Here is a 15,137-nt window from a genome sequence, read left to right on the forward strand (position 1 = left end):
CGCTTATAATGAACACATATTACATCCAAAACGCTCTTTAACTGAATGCGTTAGATAGAATATTTTATACCATTCTATTCATTTTTGAAATTAGACTAACTACTTTGGTATTACAGAGGAAATTCAGAAATGCAAGTCAAAGGATTTCACCGAAGGCTTGTGTAGAGTACATTTCAGTTCAGTCTTTGTAATTCATTACTCAACATAAATAACATTTTTACCTTCGAATATATAAACTATATCAGTTACAAGTCAGATGTAGATGTGTGCTATATAATCATTAAGTAGGGAAGTTTGATATGTATTTAGGAGCTAGGATGACCAATTATAAAATCTAAGAAAAGTTCCTCTTGGACCGAGCAACATGATAGCAGACTTGGTTTGATTGTACCTGTTGATGAGAGGTAAAGAAATATGCAACACCTTTCACGCCCCTAGCACCAGCTTAAGTGGAAATCTATTCTAGTAAAATGGATTATTCTCCATGATCCCAAAGGACTACAAACTTTAACAACACTGAGTCAAAAAAACAGAAAATATAAGAACGCTGAGCCATCTTTCTGCCGCCACACGGCACTGGCTGCTGTTGTGCCAGTTAATAAAATCTGTGAAAATAATCTTTGGAAGTATAGAACACATCAGGTAGCTTAATAGCTGACTTCGTTTGATTGTGTCTGTTCATGAAAGGTAATGAAATGTGCGCCTGTAACTTCCTTTGAGTATACGTCGAGACTCTCCTAGGGCTTACTCTGTAAGCATTCGTTGACATAATTATGAGGTGTCATTTCCCCTGTTTAATAGCTTTTCAGACCCCATAAATACCCTTTATATATGGGTATAACCGTTCCATTTTTTTCTATTTCCATTCAGAAACAAATACTCCCAACTGTGCTGATATTCCCACTAGTACTCACTTCACTAAATTGCATATTTCAGAATCAAATACAAATGTATATAGCCAAGCACCTATCAAATGCTATCAAATTGCACAGAAAATTTTACAGTTCAAGATTTTCACCTAAGGCAACACGGGTTTAATCAGCTGATGTCTCATTGAATACTTCGGGCATCCCTACACCTTTCAGTCAACTCGAGGCCTTGTTTCCAAGAGCAGCATCTGACCAGAAACTATCTTATCTTTCTACTGAGAATAATATTAATACAAGGGACTAAGACAGACAACTCGATATTCCATCTTCATGTTAGGAATCTATTGAGTTATCTGTTTTGTAAAATCCTTTACATACCAATTATATTTGATCTGCATATACTTGCGTTTGAACCTCTTCTTTCAAGATTAAAATACAAATATAAGGACAACATTTTAATTCAGTTTTCCATATTGTCAGGGCCTGGTTTAGTAATGCATCTGTTTGGAAATTTCAACAACAGAATTATATAGAAGCTTTATAAAATCTTGAAATGTTTCGTTTTTACTGTAGATATAGAGAGAAATGTTAACGTAGACAAAGCAATTTCTTCTTTCGATATATTTGACGTTATCTAAATGAATACGAAAATAGTTTTGATTTACTTTTGTCATTTACTGCAGCGTGTACATTCGTTTTCATATCTAAATGCAACATATTTCGATCATTTTGTGAATGCTATTTTAATCTTGCGCTGTCTTTAAAACTGTACATAATCGTTCCTATGTTTTTGTGAAAGAAGTCTGCTCTATTTGTCTTTCGCGGTGTAAATTTGGGAGTTTCTATCAACGAAACCCCGCGTGTTATTACATACATTACATTTCATCTACCTAACAGTGCTTCGTCATTTTATTTGCTACCGTAAGAGAAAGGTTGTCATTGCTTTATAATGCTCATATTTTGTGGCGTGTGAATTTTACTTAGTTGTCTTGCTTACCATATTTTAGGAAGAGATTTTCAAACCGATTCTGATTGGCTAAGAAAATTCCTAGGTATAATCTAATTGGTTAAAATCGCTTTCCTAAAATTCTAAACGAATTAAAGCTTATAAATAGACCTTCGAGTCTTTGTTTGATTAAGTTGCTAATGCGCCATTGTTTTAACTTATCAACATAAATATCACACAATCGTAAATTGTTCCACAAATTTCTGATTACATACTTAAGGATTAGTCTGTTAGTATTATCTAAATACAGCTATAGATTCACTTTGAAATCATTTAGTAGAACTCTATGTCACGGTATAGGACTTGAATACTAAAACGGAGAGAAAATGTGTAGGCGGCCGGGTAGCTCTCTCGGTAGAGCATCGGAACGGTATTCTGAGGCCCCGGGTTCAAGTCCCGGTCTGGTTGCACATTTTCTCACCCTGTGACATTTTGCGCCCAACGTGTATTAAGGCATGATTGGTGTCAAGGTGTCAAGGTGTCCTATGTTTTTTGCTCTTGTAATATATCGGATATCTTTGGAATTTTCTTAAATAAAATGGAAAAAAATGTATGGAAATGTGCGTGAACTTATTCTCCAGATTGTTATTATAATACTTTGATAATTTGGATTATAATTAAAGCGTAGTAATTGAAAATCTAAAGAACAATGGATTTGTGAGCGATTCATGAGCATAAATTCAGCTATTGTTGAGGTTCATGTCACTGCAAAGCGATTACTGTATGGATTATAATGGATTATACTGGTCAGTAACGCTTTTTCTAATATCCTTTGTAAACCTATGGAACGCCTATGGGACGCCGTTGCGGACTCGAACTGTTAAAATGGCAGAGAGTTTGACTTATTCAGTGCCAACAAGTAACTTTTTTGAACTTTTAAGTGAGGAAGGTGGTGTAAATCAAAAATCTAATTCAGTCGAAAATATGGAAGTCTCGAGGGAAATATTTATGAACAGTTCAGTTGACCGTAAATTAATGTACATGTTTGACGATATTAGGTTCATTAAAAAGGAACAAGCAGAGTGTACGCGGGGATTGTTAAGTTTCGAATATGCCCTCACAGGTGTTGAGAAAAATGTGAGCCAGGTAGCTAAGGTCACAAATGCGCATTCTGAATTTCTAAAGACGCTTGCATACAAATCAATAGATATTGAGGCTAGATCTAGAAGAAACAATTTGATATTTCGTGGATTAATTGAAAATCGTGGTGAGAACTGTTTTGAGGTAATACGTGATTTTATGGCTAATCACTTGAACATTGATCCCAGAAAGATCTACCTAGCGCGTGCTCATAGGCTAGGTCGCATAGACACTAGTAAACATTTTCAGAAACGCCCAATCATCGTCAACTTCAGGGATTACTGCGACATCGAGCTCATTATGAGCAGAACAGGTATGCTACGTGGGAAAACTTTCAGCATTGATCATGACTATTCCAAAGAAATACAGGAGGCACGTTCTCGTTTATGGCCTGAGTATAAACGTTTGAGACAGTCTTCTGGGCCCGATTCCAAAATACAGATCGTATATCCGGCGAAACTTAACCGAGATGGCAAACTTCTGAAGGACGAACTGCCTGAGTGGAATAAATATACCAACGTTAGCAGGCTTACACATGTTGAAAAGGTCGAACTGATGCAATCTTTCAGTGAAAAACTTTCACACACACCTGACTTTAATGTAAGCCCACCACATGCTGAAAATGTTAGCTCGGTTAGCAGTGTTGCGACAATTACAGATGTTTATGACAGTCATACAACCAGTTTGCCTCAAAACGTCCCTACCCTGCCAACACCCCCACCGCCTCCAGGTTTTCATCCCGTCCCCCTTCAAATGATGCCGCCAAATCCCCAAGGTCCAAGGCATGCTTTCTACCCGGTACATTCCAATGTGTTACTGAATCAACAGCTTGCATCCATAAATAGTTTATCGCAGAACGTTAGCCCCATGCTGCCTTACCCTTTACAACCTATACCGCTCGCAGTGAATCCTACTTGTCCTATGCATGTCATGAGCCCACCGAAACCCCCATCAGTTTGCCATAGGGAGACTGAGACTATGTCTCAACAAACAACTACAAATATGTCTCTGGGCGAAGTTTCGTCTTTGTCGAAAAATACTGAATCTGCTGTATCAGGTGTTGAAACAGGAATTGCTAATTCAACAAATACTAAAGTTTGTTCAAAATCTGCCATCCAACAAATAAGTACCCATGAAATACCATCTGAAAATGTAGGTCAGCACACCCTAATTCGTAACGCAAATGAAAGTGAAAATACCCATGTAAAGTCCATTGACCCAGAAACAAGCATTCAAACTACTAGGGGGCGACCAAGGATCGCACGTGCAAAACTGAATGTGGAAAAGCGATCGCAATCCGCTATTCCGTACAAAAGAAGTGGTAAAACTAGCAAATCTAGGAGTAATTCTCGGTATAAAGTTGGGGAATCGAACAAACATTAACGTCTGCAGGGTACCAAAGGGGTACAAACCGAGATTACAGCGGACGAACATGTAGACGCGCAGCCATCTAAAGAGCAGCAGACGACACCGGATGGATTCTCTCCTCCAACGCAGACGGCACATACTACGGATCATTAGGTCAGCGACCAAGAGGTCAAGCTTCGTTGCGCTTTGTTGAACATTCAAGGTCTAGTGACAAAGCGTTCAAATAAACTGCTTTCACCTGAATTAATCTCTATTTTTAATGAACATGACATTATACTTTTAACAGAGACTTGGACAAATGATTATTCAGATGTGCGTGTTAATAATTTTGAGGCGTTTGTTTTGAACAGGTCTGAATATAAATCTTCTAGTAAAAGGTCGTCCGGTGGTGTTATTTTGTATGTTCGCAATGATTTTGTTGATAATAATATGTTCGTCTGGTCTAGTCAAGATGATATTATATGTATCAAAATTAGCGCCGAAAAGCTAGGTTTAAAAAATGACTTATATATTTGCCTGTGTTACGTTATTCCTGATAATAGTACTAGGCAAGCATTTATAGATTCTCATACCTTTGACAGATTATCAGAATTTTTTGTTGAATTAAGTTCTAGATACGATCACGACCTGAATTTTCTATTATGTGGTGACATGAATGCACATACTTCAGATAATTTAGATGTTTTACCTGAAGACTATTGTATTGATATACCTATGCGCCGTTATTCAGAAGATGCAGGTCGATTAAATAATAACGGTAGACTTTTATTAGACTTATGTAAACAGTCTTCTATGCGCATTGTCAATGGTCGCAAAAGCATCGATTATGGAAAAGGTAGAAAGACATTTTTCGGTAGTAATAGTTCAAGCCTTGTTGATTATATTATTTGTACGCAAAACTTATTTCAACATATAGAGTATTTTAATGTTTGTGATCCAAATATCTTATCTGATCATTGCGTTGTTGATTTTACGATGACTTTCAATGTCTCGAATATGGGTGAATGCAGCGATGGTAATGATGTCTACGATACAGTGTCTTCTAGATATGTATGGAACGCCGATTATGCAAGAATTTTTACAGATAAACTACATTCACAAGGTACTCTTGAAAAGTTAGAGATATTTGATACAAATGTTAGTAATGATGTTAGTGACATAGATATTGATAACTGTGTTAAAGAATTGTCTGTTATATTTGACGGAGTTGCGTCCCCTGAATTTAAACGTAAAAATAAAATAAACACGGATACTGTGAATATGACTGCTAAAACCTCGAATTGTAAATGGTACACACAGGAATGTGAAGAAAAAAGGATTTCTTTTTATCATGCTTTAAATAATTTTAGAAATGACAAGAGTGATACAAGTAGGGCTCATATGGTAAATGCACGCTCAAAATATAAAACTTGTTTACGGGAAGCTAGGTTCAATTATGATACACATGAAACCAGCAAATTGTTAAGAGCTAAACACACAAATGCAAAATTATATTGGAAATTATTGAAACAGTCGGCTGGTGTTAAAGAAACTAGTATACCTATGGATAGTTTTGAAAGTTATTTTAGAGCTGTTAACAATCCAGATGATAGATTTTTTACGCCTGACGAAGACATACTGCATTTTATAGATAGATATGAGAGAGATGAATTTAACATAATGTTTGAAGAACTCAATTTGCCATTTAGCGAGGAAGAAATAATTAAATCCATAAGGCAACTTAAAAATAATAAAAGCGGTGGACCAGATATGTATATAAACGAATTTTTCAAATATGGGAAAGACGTTGTTGTTAGATATATTCTACCTTTATTTAACAAAATTTATAATTTGGGTTATTTTCCTAAAATTTGGTCAGAAGGTTTTATTGTACCACTACACAAGAAAGGTAGCTTAAATGACGTAAATAATTTTAGAGGTATTATCCTTTTGAGTGCTCTTGGTAAGCTTTTTACAAGAACCTTAAACAATAGAATATGTGCATGGGCGGAAGATTATAGTGTCTACATTGAAGCCCAGGCTGGATTTAGAACTAAAATGAGTACGGTTGATAATGTTTTTGTACTTAATGGATTGATAAGTCACTTTGTAAACAGAGGTAAACAGTTATTTTGTGCTTTTATCGATTTTTCTAAGGCATTTGATTACATAAGTCGTGACAATTTGTGGTTCAAAATGATTAATATTGGACTGAGGGGTAACTGCTTGAATATTGTAAAGTCAATGTATGACAATGTTAAGTCTAGGGTAAAATATATGGGGAAATTAAGTGAAAGTTTTGAATGTCAATTAGGTGTTAGACAAGGAGAATGTTTATCTCCCCTGCTTTTTTCGTTATTCTTAAATGATATAGAAGATATGTATATAGCAAATGGTATAGAAGGTATTGATGTTGACATGTTTAAAATGTTTCTTATATTGTATGCTGACGATATAGTACTGTTTGCAAATAACAAAGAGGAACTACAGCTAAGTTTAGATCTCCTATTTGATTATTGTAATAAATGGAAATTATCGGTAAATTCTAGTAAAACTAAAGTTATGATATTTAGAAAAGGAGGGAGACTGTCAAATAATTTGAACTTTCATTATGGCAATAATAATTTAGAAATAGTTAATAGATTTGTTTATCTTGGCGTGGTTTTCACTACTGCTGGGGCATTCACTGAAGCACAAAATACATTAGCCGGTCAAGCATTAAAAGCCATTTTCAAAATGAATAAATATTTATATAGGTTTACATATATATCTGTTAAACATAAACTAGAACTATTTGACAAACTTATTTTACCCATTTGTAATTACGGTAGTGAAGTATGGGGCTTCCATAATGGAAAAACTTTAGACAGAGTTGTCTTACAATTTTATAAAAGATTGTTAGGAGTCAAGAAGGGCACACAAAATGATTTTGTTTACGGGGAATTAGGTAGACTTCCATTACAAAATATAAGATTTCTAAATATATTAAAGTACTGGCTTAAGATATTGCATGCTGATGAAAACAAATATATTAAGAAGGTATATAACATGATGTATGAAGATATTATCTTGTATCCAAATAAGAAAAATCGGTGTTCTTTATTAAGAGATTTATTGATATCTTTGGGCTTTCACGATGCATGGTTTATTCAGTCTGTTGGCGATGAGAAAATGTGTTTAAATTTAATAAAACAGAAAATTACCGATCAATTCATTCTACATTGGCAAGCTCGTTTAAATGTATCTTCGAGAGCTCCGTGTTACAGAAATATTGCTGTGTTTAAATTTCAACCATACTTAGATATCTTAAATGTATCAAAATATCGTATAAATTTTTCACGTCTTCGATTATCTTCGCACAGACTTTGCATTGAAATTGGTAGATGGAACCAACTAAATAGTACTCCGGTCAATGAACGAAAATGTATAATCTGTAACTGTTTGGAAGATGAATATCACTTCGTTATTGAATGTGTTTCATATAATGATCTAAGAAAAAAGTTTATCCCAGGAGTATTTTGGAAAAGACCTAGTATGTATAAATTTGTACAACTTATAAACTCAGAAGATGCCAAACTCGTAAAAAATCTCGCATGTTACATCGAAAAAGCTTTTCAAATAAGAGGTAGCTTACTATATTTACCATAGTGAATACATGTATGTAGTATTTTTATCATACAATTATTTCAAAAGTAAAAAATCCCGTCTTTGTATTTGTTGGGAATTTGTTTACAGAATTGAGTATCTAGGTCGTGTTAGAATGTAGTGCCACATCATCCAAACGGATTTGCCATCTGTCAACCTTGTCATTTCGTTTTTCGGACATAATGGGCGGAACGATGGTACAGATCTTGTTTAAATTTATTTGTCTGTTTGTGTTATAGGTTTGACATATTTCATCCAAGATATATATAATAGATCTTTCAATATTATTCTGAGAAAATCATTAAACGATATATTTTTATGATAGAAACATTTGTTGTCTAAAAATATATTTTGGTTATATATTGATGGCGAATTTGAATCATGTATATTATTGTCAAATGTGTGTGCATGGCAGTTGCATGATGAAATACAGTTTAGTGTTATTAAAAATAAGAATGACTGATTAATCACACCACGATGATAATTTGGACACCTTGATGGCCATCTTAACGGCCATATTGAATTTTTGGTACAACGTTGCATACCACTTTTCTTCCATGTTCTTAAAATAAGCTTAAAAAGGTTTTAGTTTGTAGCCTAAACAGTTGTTTATCCTAACTACATGTATACATCTACCAACACCATTATACAAGATGCATACGTTATATCACTGTAAAGTATTAATCTATTCTGCGATAGGTATGTTTAGTCTTAGTAGGTATCATTGTGTGTATCTTATTTCAAATTCGTATTGTATGACGTCGCTAATCTGTGCCACATGGGTCTAATGACCTTCTGGATTTAATTGTCGTTGTATAGTACAAGGATAAGTTTTAAAAAAGCTAGAAAGTGGCTCGCTTAACTCTTGTTATGAGAGGGAAGGGGCGGAGCTCTAAGTGATATGCCATTAAAAAACGGTGCGCTTCGAATGCGCAAGGTCGTAGTTCCATTCAATGATTGTGTAATAAAAAAGAATGTTACTCAGCGTTAACAAATGAAACAGGTTTCCCCCCTCTCATACACTCACGTCGATGGATATCATCAGGAATGAGGTATCGAGAGTGATTTATCTAAGAAAATTTAATCATTCTGCCTAAAAATGAATATTAATCTGTATCCAGTCCTTTAAATATCTCCAGTGTTGAGATCCTAATGGCATTTCTTTCAAATAAGCAAGCTTCTAAGTGCTAGTCCGGCTTAGTTACTCAAAGTTTCCCTAACCGTTAAGCTCATTTCTGCAATTAGGGAGAAGGGTTGGTGCAATATTCTATTTGTGATAGACGGGTCCTTTGCGTGTCATTAAAAATGGCTGCGACCTTATGTGGCAATTTGGATATTTTAAGCTAGCTTTCGAATGGTCACTTTTCATAAACGAACCGCCATTTTGCTTTAGGTTGGTGACTTTCTCTCTGTAATTGAGGGGAAAAGCTGGGAGCATAGAACGCAATCAATCAAAATAATCCCTTACTCGATTTGATGGAGACTGTTCACGTCAATTAATGGCGTTCTATGCTACAAAGTAGTTACGCTGAGTCAGTATTAGGATTTTACTATGAAAACTACATAAAACGCCGAACATTTCCAGTTCCTGGCTCCCAGCTTTCTCCCTCAATTACCGAGAGAAAGTCATCAACCTAAAGCAAAATGGCGGTTCGTTTATGAAAAGTGACTTACGGCGCACCAACACAGTATAGGTTATATGGCGCCAAACAGGACTACAAATTTTGATTCCACATCTCATTTACATCGAAATAAAAACATGAGGTATGAAATCAAAATTTGTATACCTGCTGGAATCACAGAGTTACAGCAAAACCAAGTGTTAAGACCCTATTAGTCGCCTCTTACGATCATGCAAGGGTAAGACAGTGGTTCCAATTCTTTTCATACACAGATTGTCCCAGAACCACATGGGGCGGACCTTATGCAATCTGTCTGTTGCTATAGTGTTGGTATCTTATTCTTCCGAGCCTTCCGAGGTCTTGTTGTAATGCCTGCTGTCCTGCCGTCAATATCTGCCGAGCAATTTAACACTTATTTTGATAGTTTTAATTGTGAGGCTGGGTATTACGTTTAAATTTTGTATTGTTTGTGTGTGTGTCGGTCGTAGTCACCGTAAATTTCCAAATTAATGCCTTGGAGATATCAGCCAGACGTATATAGCTGTCAGTATTTGTTATATTAATGATTATTGTTATTTTCATCATTCTTACATTAAATGATACCAGTGTTTCGTAATGTTCTTTTTTTTCAATATACATTTTCTTTTTTTCTTATTTTATTAGATTCTATTGTTTTTGTGTCTCTTTATGTCTTACCTCAAAGAGTAATAGTCTTGCTGGGTTCACATTTTATATGATTTGTTTTTATGCTTTCTTTAGTCTATTCCTGATAGAGTGCCCTGTCATTCAGTCTTTATTGAATTAACTAATGTGAAAAATAACTATACTGTATGTACGTATATATATCAATGCATAGTATATTTCGTAACAACAGTAGAGAGTTTATTCAGTTCTATACATGATGAGGTAAACATTCCAATTCTATACAAAAGTAAAGTCTGGCATAAGAGTCATGCATTCTAACATTTAATTTGAATAAGTCAGGAACACACTGTTTCACATGCTTAAGGTATTTAAGATTGTTTCTAAGTCTTTGTCTATCGACTTTAGTCTGTAAGCATGGGAGAACCTTTAACTACATGAACCTTTATCTACATCCCTCTCTACTGTATTTTCGATATGTATATCTCTGAAGAGATTTTTGATGGGGCGGCTAGGAACTGAAGTGGTCTTCTTCGTTTGGGTTATTTTGGGGCGATTGATGCAGAGGTGAGGAATAAGCTTGAAGTGTTTGCGCCTTCTACGTCTGGGAAGCTGTCTTCCCTCGAGGACGATATTGTAAAGTGCACTCTTTTTCTTGGTGAAGAAGGGATTGGACTTCTGAGGTCGTCCAGGCGGAGTGATCTCATGGGGGCGTCTTCGTCTGAAAAATCATAAGGTATGTCATTATTTTTGGATGATGGTGATGAGGTAGTGGATGAGTCTTCTATCACTATTATCTCGGGCGTAGGCCTTGCTCTTCTGGAGCGATTGTAAGTTCATTGATCCGTATTAATGGTTTTTGTATGCAGGCGTCAAATTAGTTGATGGCTTGATATTCAAACATATAGCACTACCTGCATATTTCGGATATGGTGTCAGTACTGACGTCCAGAAGGTCTTACCGGCGTCAGAGTATCCTTCGAATGTTAGTGTATTTATCTTAAGTAGTATCATGCAAGTATGCAGTATATCTGTAGTAGTAACGTATCGATGTCTATCATCTGTTTTATGCACCATTTTTAAAATAAGTAACCATTTTGTTTTGGTCTATGCTGTGGTATTCGTCGGCTATTGCAGGTTCTGAGAATTGTTGAATATATCTATGTAGTATCTTATGTCAAGGCGTATGCTCATGTTAAGTTCATCTATTGCTTGTTTCAGTATGCGGTTCCAATGTATGTAGCGGAAGAGTATTTGTAGGTATTCCTGGTTTTCTTCACATTTAGTTCCTTTTGGCAGCATAGTAATGTCCGTACTTGTCAACCTGGTTATATTTTCTCATCAGTGTGAGTAGTTTGTTGGTCATCAGGTGAAGGACTAGTACCCTTTTTCCTTTCTTGACTAGTTGTTGTGGTGATGGAGGTGGTACTTGCCTTGATGGTCACGGTTGTGGTTGTTGTGTTGATATGTGTGCGTCTTTGGAGTATATGTACTTCAGCATCACGACGTTGTTTGTTCCGGTGTGTAAACTTGTTGGTTTGACCACATAGCGTGAGTTTAGTTTTAGTTTAATCTTCTATGCTATAATCTCAGCGTTGCATATCTGAATATTTTCTTTAGTCGTACGAAGGAATAACTTTGTTGAAAGTTAGGTTCCGTTGTTAGGTATGATGTCATTATATGCATATGAAAGCCGTGGTGCTAGCAGTTCTTGTCGGCGTTGTGCCATGATAGTGCTGACGATCGGCAGTTTAGATTGTTCTTTATTGCGTTAATAGGGTTGGACCTGTTCTTTTGATGATTCCATTTCTTCGGAGAAGTATTTGGGCGTTTGTCGTTTGTGGACGAGTTCTATGTTTATCTCTTCTCCGTTTGTGTTCCTCACGTAGTTGAAGAAGTACGAGTTGACTTCTCGTTTGTATCGTTTGTACGGAAGTCCTTCGAAGTTCATGTTCAGCACAGGTTCTATGCTGTGTTCATTTATGGATATCGGTAGTTTGATGAGTACTAATGAATACCAGTCTCTGTTGGAGACGTCTAAGTCGTGCATGGAAGCGTCTTGCCATCTGAAAATAGATACTGGTAAGTATTGTACTCGATTGGATGGTTTCGGTACAGTAATGTTAATCTTTGTATTAGTTCGGTTTCATCGAGATCGAGTGTCGTCTGTGCTGGTATCGTTACCTAGCTGTTCTTATGGATTTATATATGTTATCGTCGTCCAGTAATTGTCTTGTTCTTTGTAGTCGTTCCAGTCTATGTGAAGGACGGGACCGTCGTCTGAGTTTCTGTGCAGTATCTGCGGTGCGTCTGTCGCTTGGAATGTGATATTCCTTGTCTGATGCATGTTGCATCTGAGTAATAGTAGTTTGGCCGTTATGTTGCTGAGGTATACTAGAGTGTTGAATCTGTTTATGTAGTGAGCTATGTCTGTTGTTGGTGATGCTGCTGTTTTCATTGCTACGAGTTGTTTTTTTGTCGTTCTTACTTTTCATGCTCTTTGATAAACAAGCACAGAGAAATCTAAATATTGTGGTGTTTTTAGTGGAATCGGGTGTATCCCTGGTATATCTGCTGCTTTTTTTTTGGTAGTTGCGGTTGATAATTGATTGTGTTATAAGTTGGAAAGTCGAAGTCCTGTCTCCACTGTAGTATAGGTTCTATTTCTTCTGGTTCTGGAGTGAGGTACTCGTCTGTTGCGATTCAACGGGCACTGCTCATCTGTTTCTAGGTTCCTGCTCTCTGTGTTTCTGCTGATTGACATCCTGGTGCGTAAAATGGTGAGTCTAAGTTAGCTGGTAATTGTATGTCGAAAGCAGGTGTCTGTGTGGTTGTTCCGTGTCTGTTATATGTTATGTTAGCACGAATGAGCAATGGCGATATTGTTTCTCCCTGTTGGTAGACTAGTGTATTGTTGTGGTCTTTCGTCACATTTACGAACAATGTTCTTGGTGGATATGGAGACTGTGCATTTCCGTCTTTAGTGTTGCGTTTGATTTTGTTATTTTTTAATTTTGTTGGTATTGTTGTGCTTGTGTTTTGGTTGGACGAAAGTTGGAGGTATTCCTGCGGATACTTCGGAGTTTGCGTACAGTGAGTTACTGATCTGTGTGTGTTCTGCTTGTCTGTACTCCGTTTTCTGGTTGTGGGGACTTTTACTGTTACATGGTGGTCTTGGTTGAGTAATATTTAGGTTTCTGTTATTGTGGTTGTATGTTAGTCCCACTTTGTACATGTGAGTATTCTCGGTCTGTTGAAGTTCCAATGTTCTTTCCCTTCTGCAGTCATGTTCCACGGGCCGTCCGGGTTCAAGTTGTTTTGTAGTCCGTTTAAGTCCATTGCGAAGAAGCCTGTTGTTGGTGCTGTTCTGAATTCTATATCGCAGCAGTATTATACGTGTATTTGTCCGAGTATAAGTATTCCTCCGGCGTCATAGGGACCTATCTTTAACATTAAGAGTCATGTTTCATCAAAGAGTTGTGATTGACTAACGTAACGTAGTTTGCTTCTATGTCTCTCCTATGCTTCTATGTAATCCAACGCTTTGTCGAAATTTTCTAACAAGAGTTTTAGAGTTTGAAGCGCGGATTACAAATAACATTTATTCTTTAACCATTTTTACATGTTCTGATATTGCCTAGAATTTAAACCTTTTTCATTGTACTACATACTGTTTATGCCACTAAGGATTATTTTTTCATAATTATGTCTTTCGCTTCATATGTTGCATACTTGGGATGATTTTTTACATTATTATGTTAGAGGGCCATATATGTTATCCTCTTTAAATGAAGCCATTATTATCATTATTATAATAATTATTATTGTTATAATTCAAAAACAATCTCAGAATGTTAAAATTCATACTTTTTAATATTTTCAAAATAACATTTCATTACAAAAGAAACAATAGCATCGACAGTCATGTTTATTTCACTAAGAAACAGATTTTATAAGGAAGGATGTCCGTACCACTTGGTGATTTTTATGAAAACCCAACAGTTTATCAGAATCTATTAATTTAGTCTGTATCCCACTGAATAGCTTTTCTAATCAAATTCTCTGCAACACGAGGGAGATAACTATAGGTATCACTGTTAATACCTATGGTCATTAGAGTGTCTTCGCCTTGATGTTGAAGGCGCAGGCGTCTAGTTGTTCCTTGCGTTAGTCTGACCTTGATGGTTTAGCCGCCTGGTATTGTAGGTGACCATGTAGCTACCGAAAATAACCTGCTTTTTACTTTTTCAGGCTGCATTGCGTACTTTTTCTGGTGTTCCTCCTCCATGTACATTTGATGAAGAGAGTACCGAGTGCCGTTTGACAGGTGTACTCCAAAGTATTCAAGTTTCTTTTCAGCACTATCTGCGAATCATTGTTAACGTATTAGGCCCATAATAGAGTACCTCCTTTTTGAAGAGTATTCAATTCCTACCATAAACCGACTTTGACTGCAATTTTCAGGGGTGTGTGTGTGGGAGGGGGGGGGGGGGGGGCGTAGGTTCAAGCCCCACTGGGACCAATTTTTTTCCTCTTTTTCCTTTTTTTTCTAGTAAGCTTACTTATTATTGATTTATTGTACATAAGCGGAAAAGAAATCATTTGATAAGCGATTTCTAGCTGTTCAAAGTGAATTTACCTCTGAAACAGAAGGGGTAGAGTTAGACATATTTAAAAATACTTAAGTTACATGCGGTAAAAGTTCTCTATTTTGCCTTCATTCTTTAGATTACATATTGTGGAAGAAATATAGGTAGGTTTTACTTCTGCCCCAAGGTTATTTTTGAATGAAGTGTGCAAAATTCAAAACAGACCCGCAGGATTCGACCTTAATCTTCCAATGTTGGAGTTAGAATTCTGTCTCATTAAATCAGTTTACTTTAGACACCCTAGAAAAAATTATATTGACAGTTTTATTTTAAGTTT

Source organism: Mercenaria mercenaria, chromosome 16, assembly GCF_021730395.1.
Source record: "Mercenaria mercenaria strain notata chromosome 16, MADL_Memer_1, whole genome shotgun sequence".
Classification (NCBI taxonomy): domain Eukaryota; kingdom Metazoa; phylum Mollusca; class Bivalvia; order Venerida; family Veneridae; genus Mercenaria; species Mercenaria mercenaria.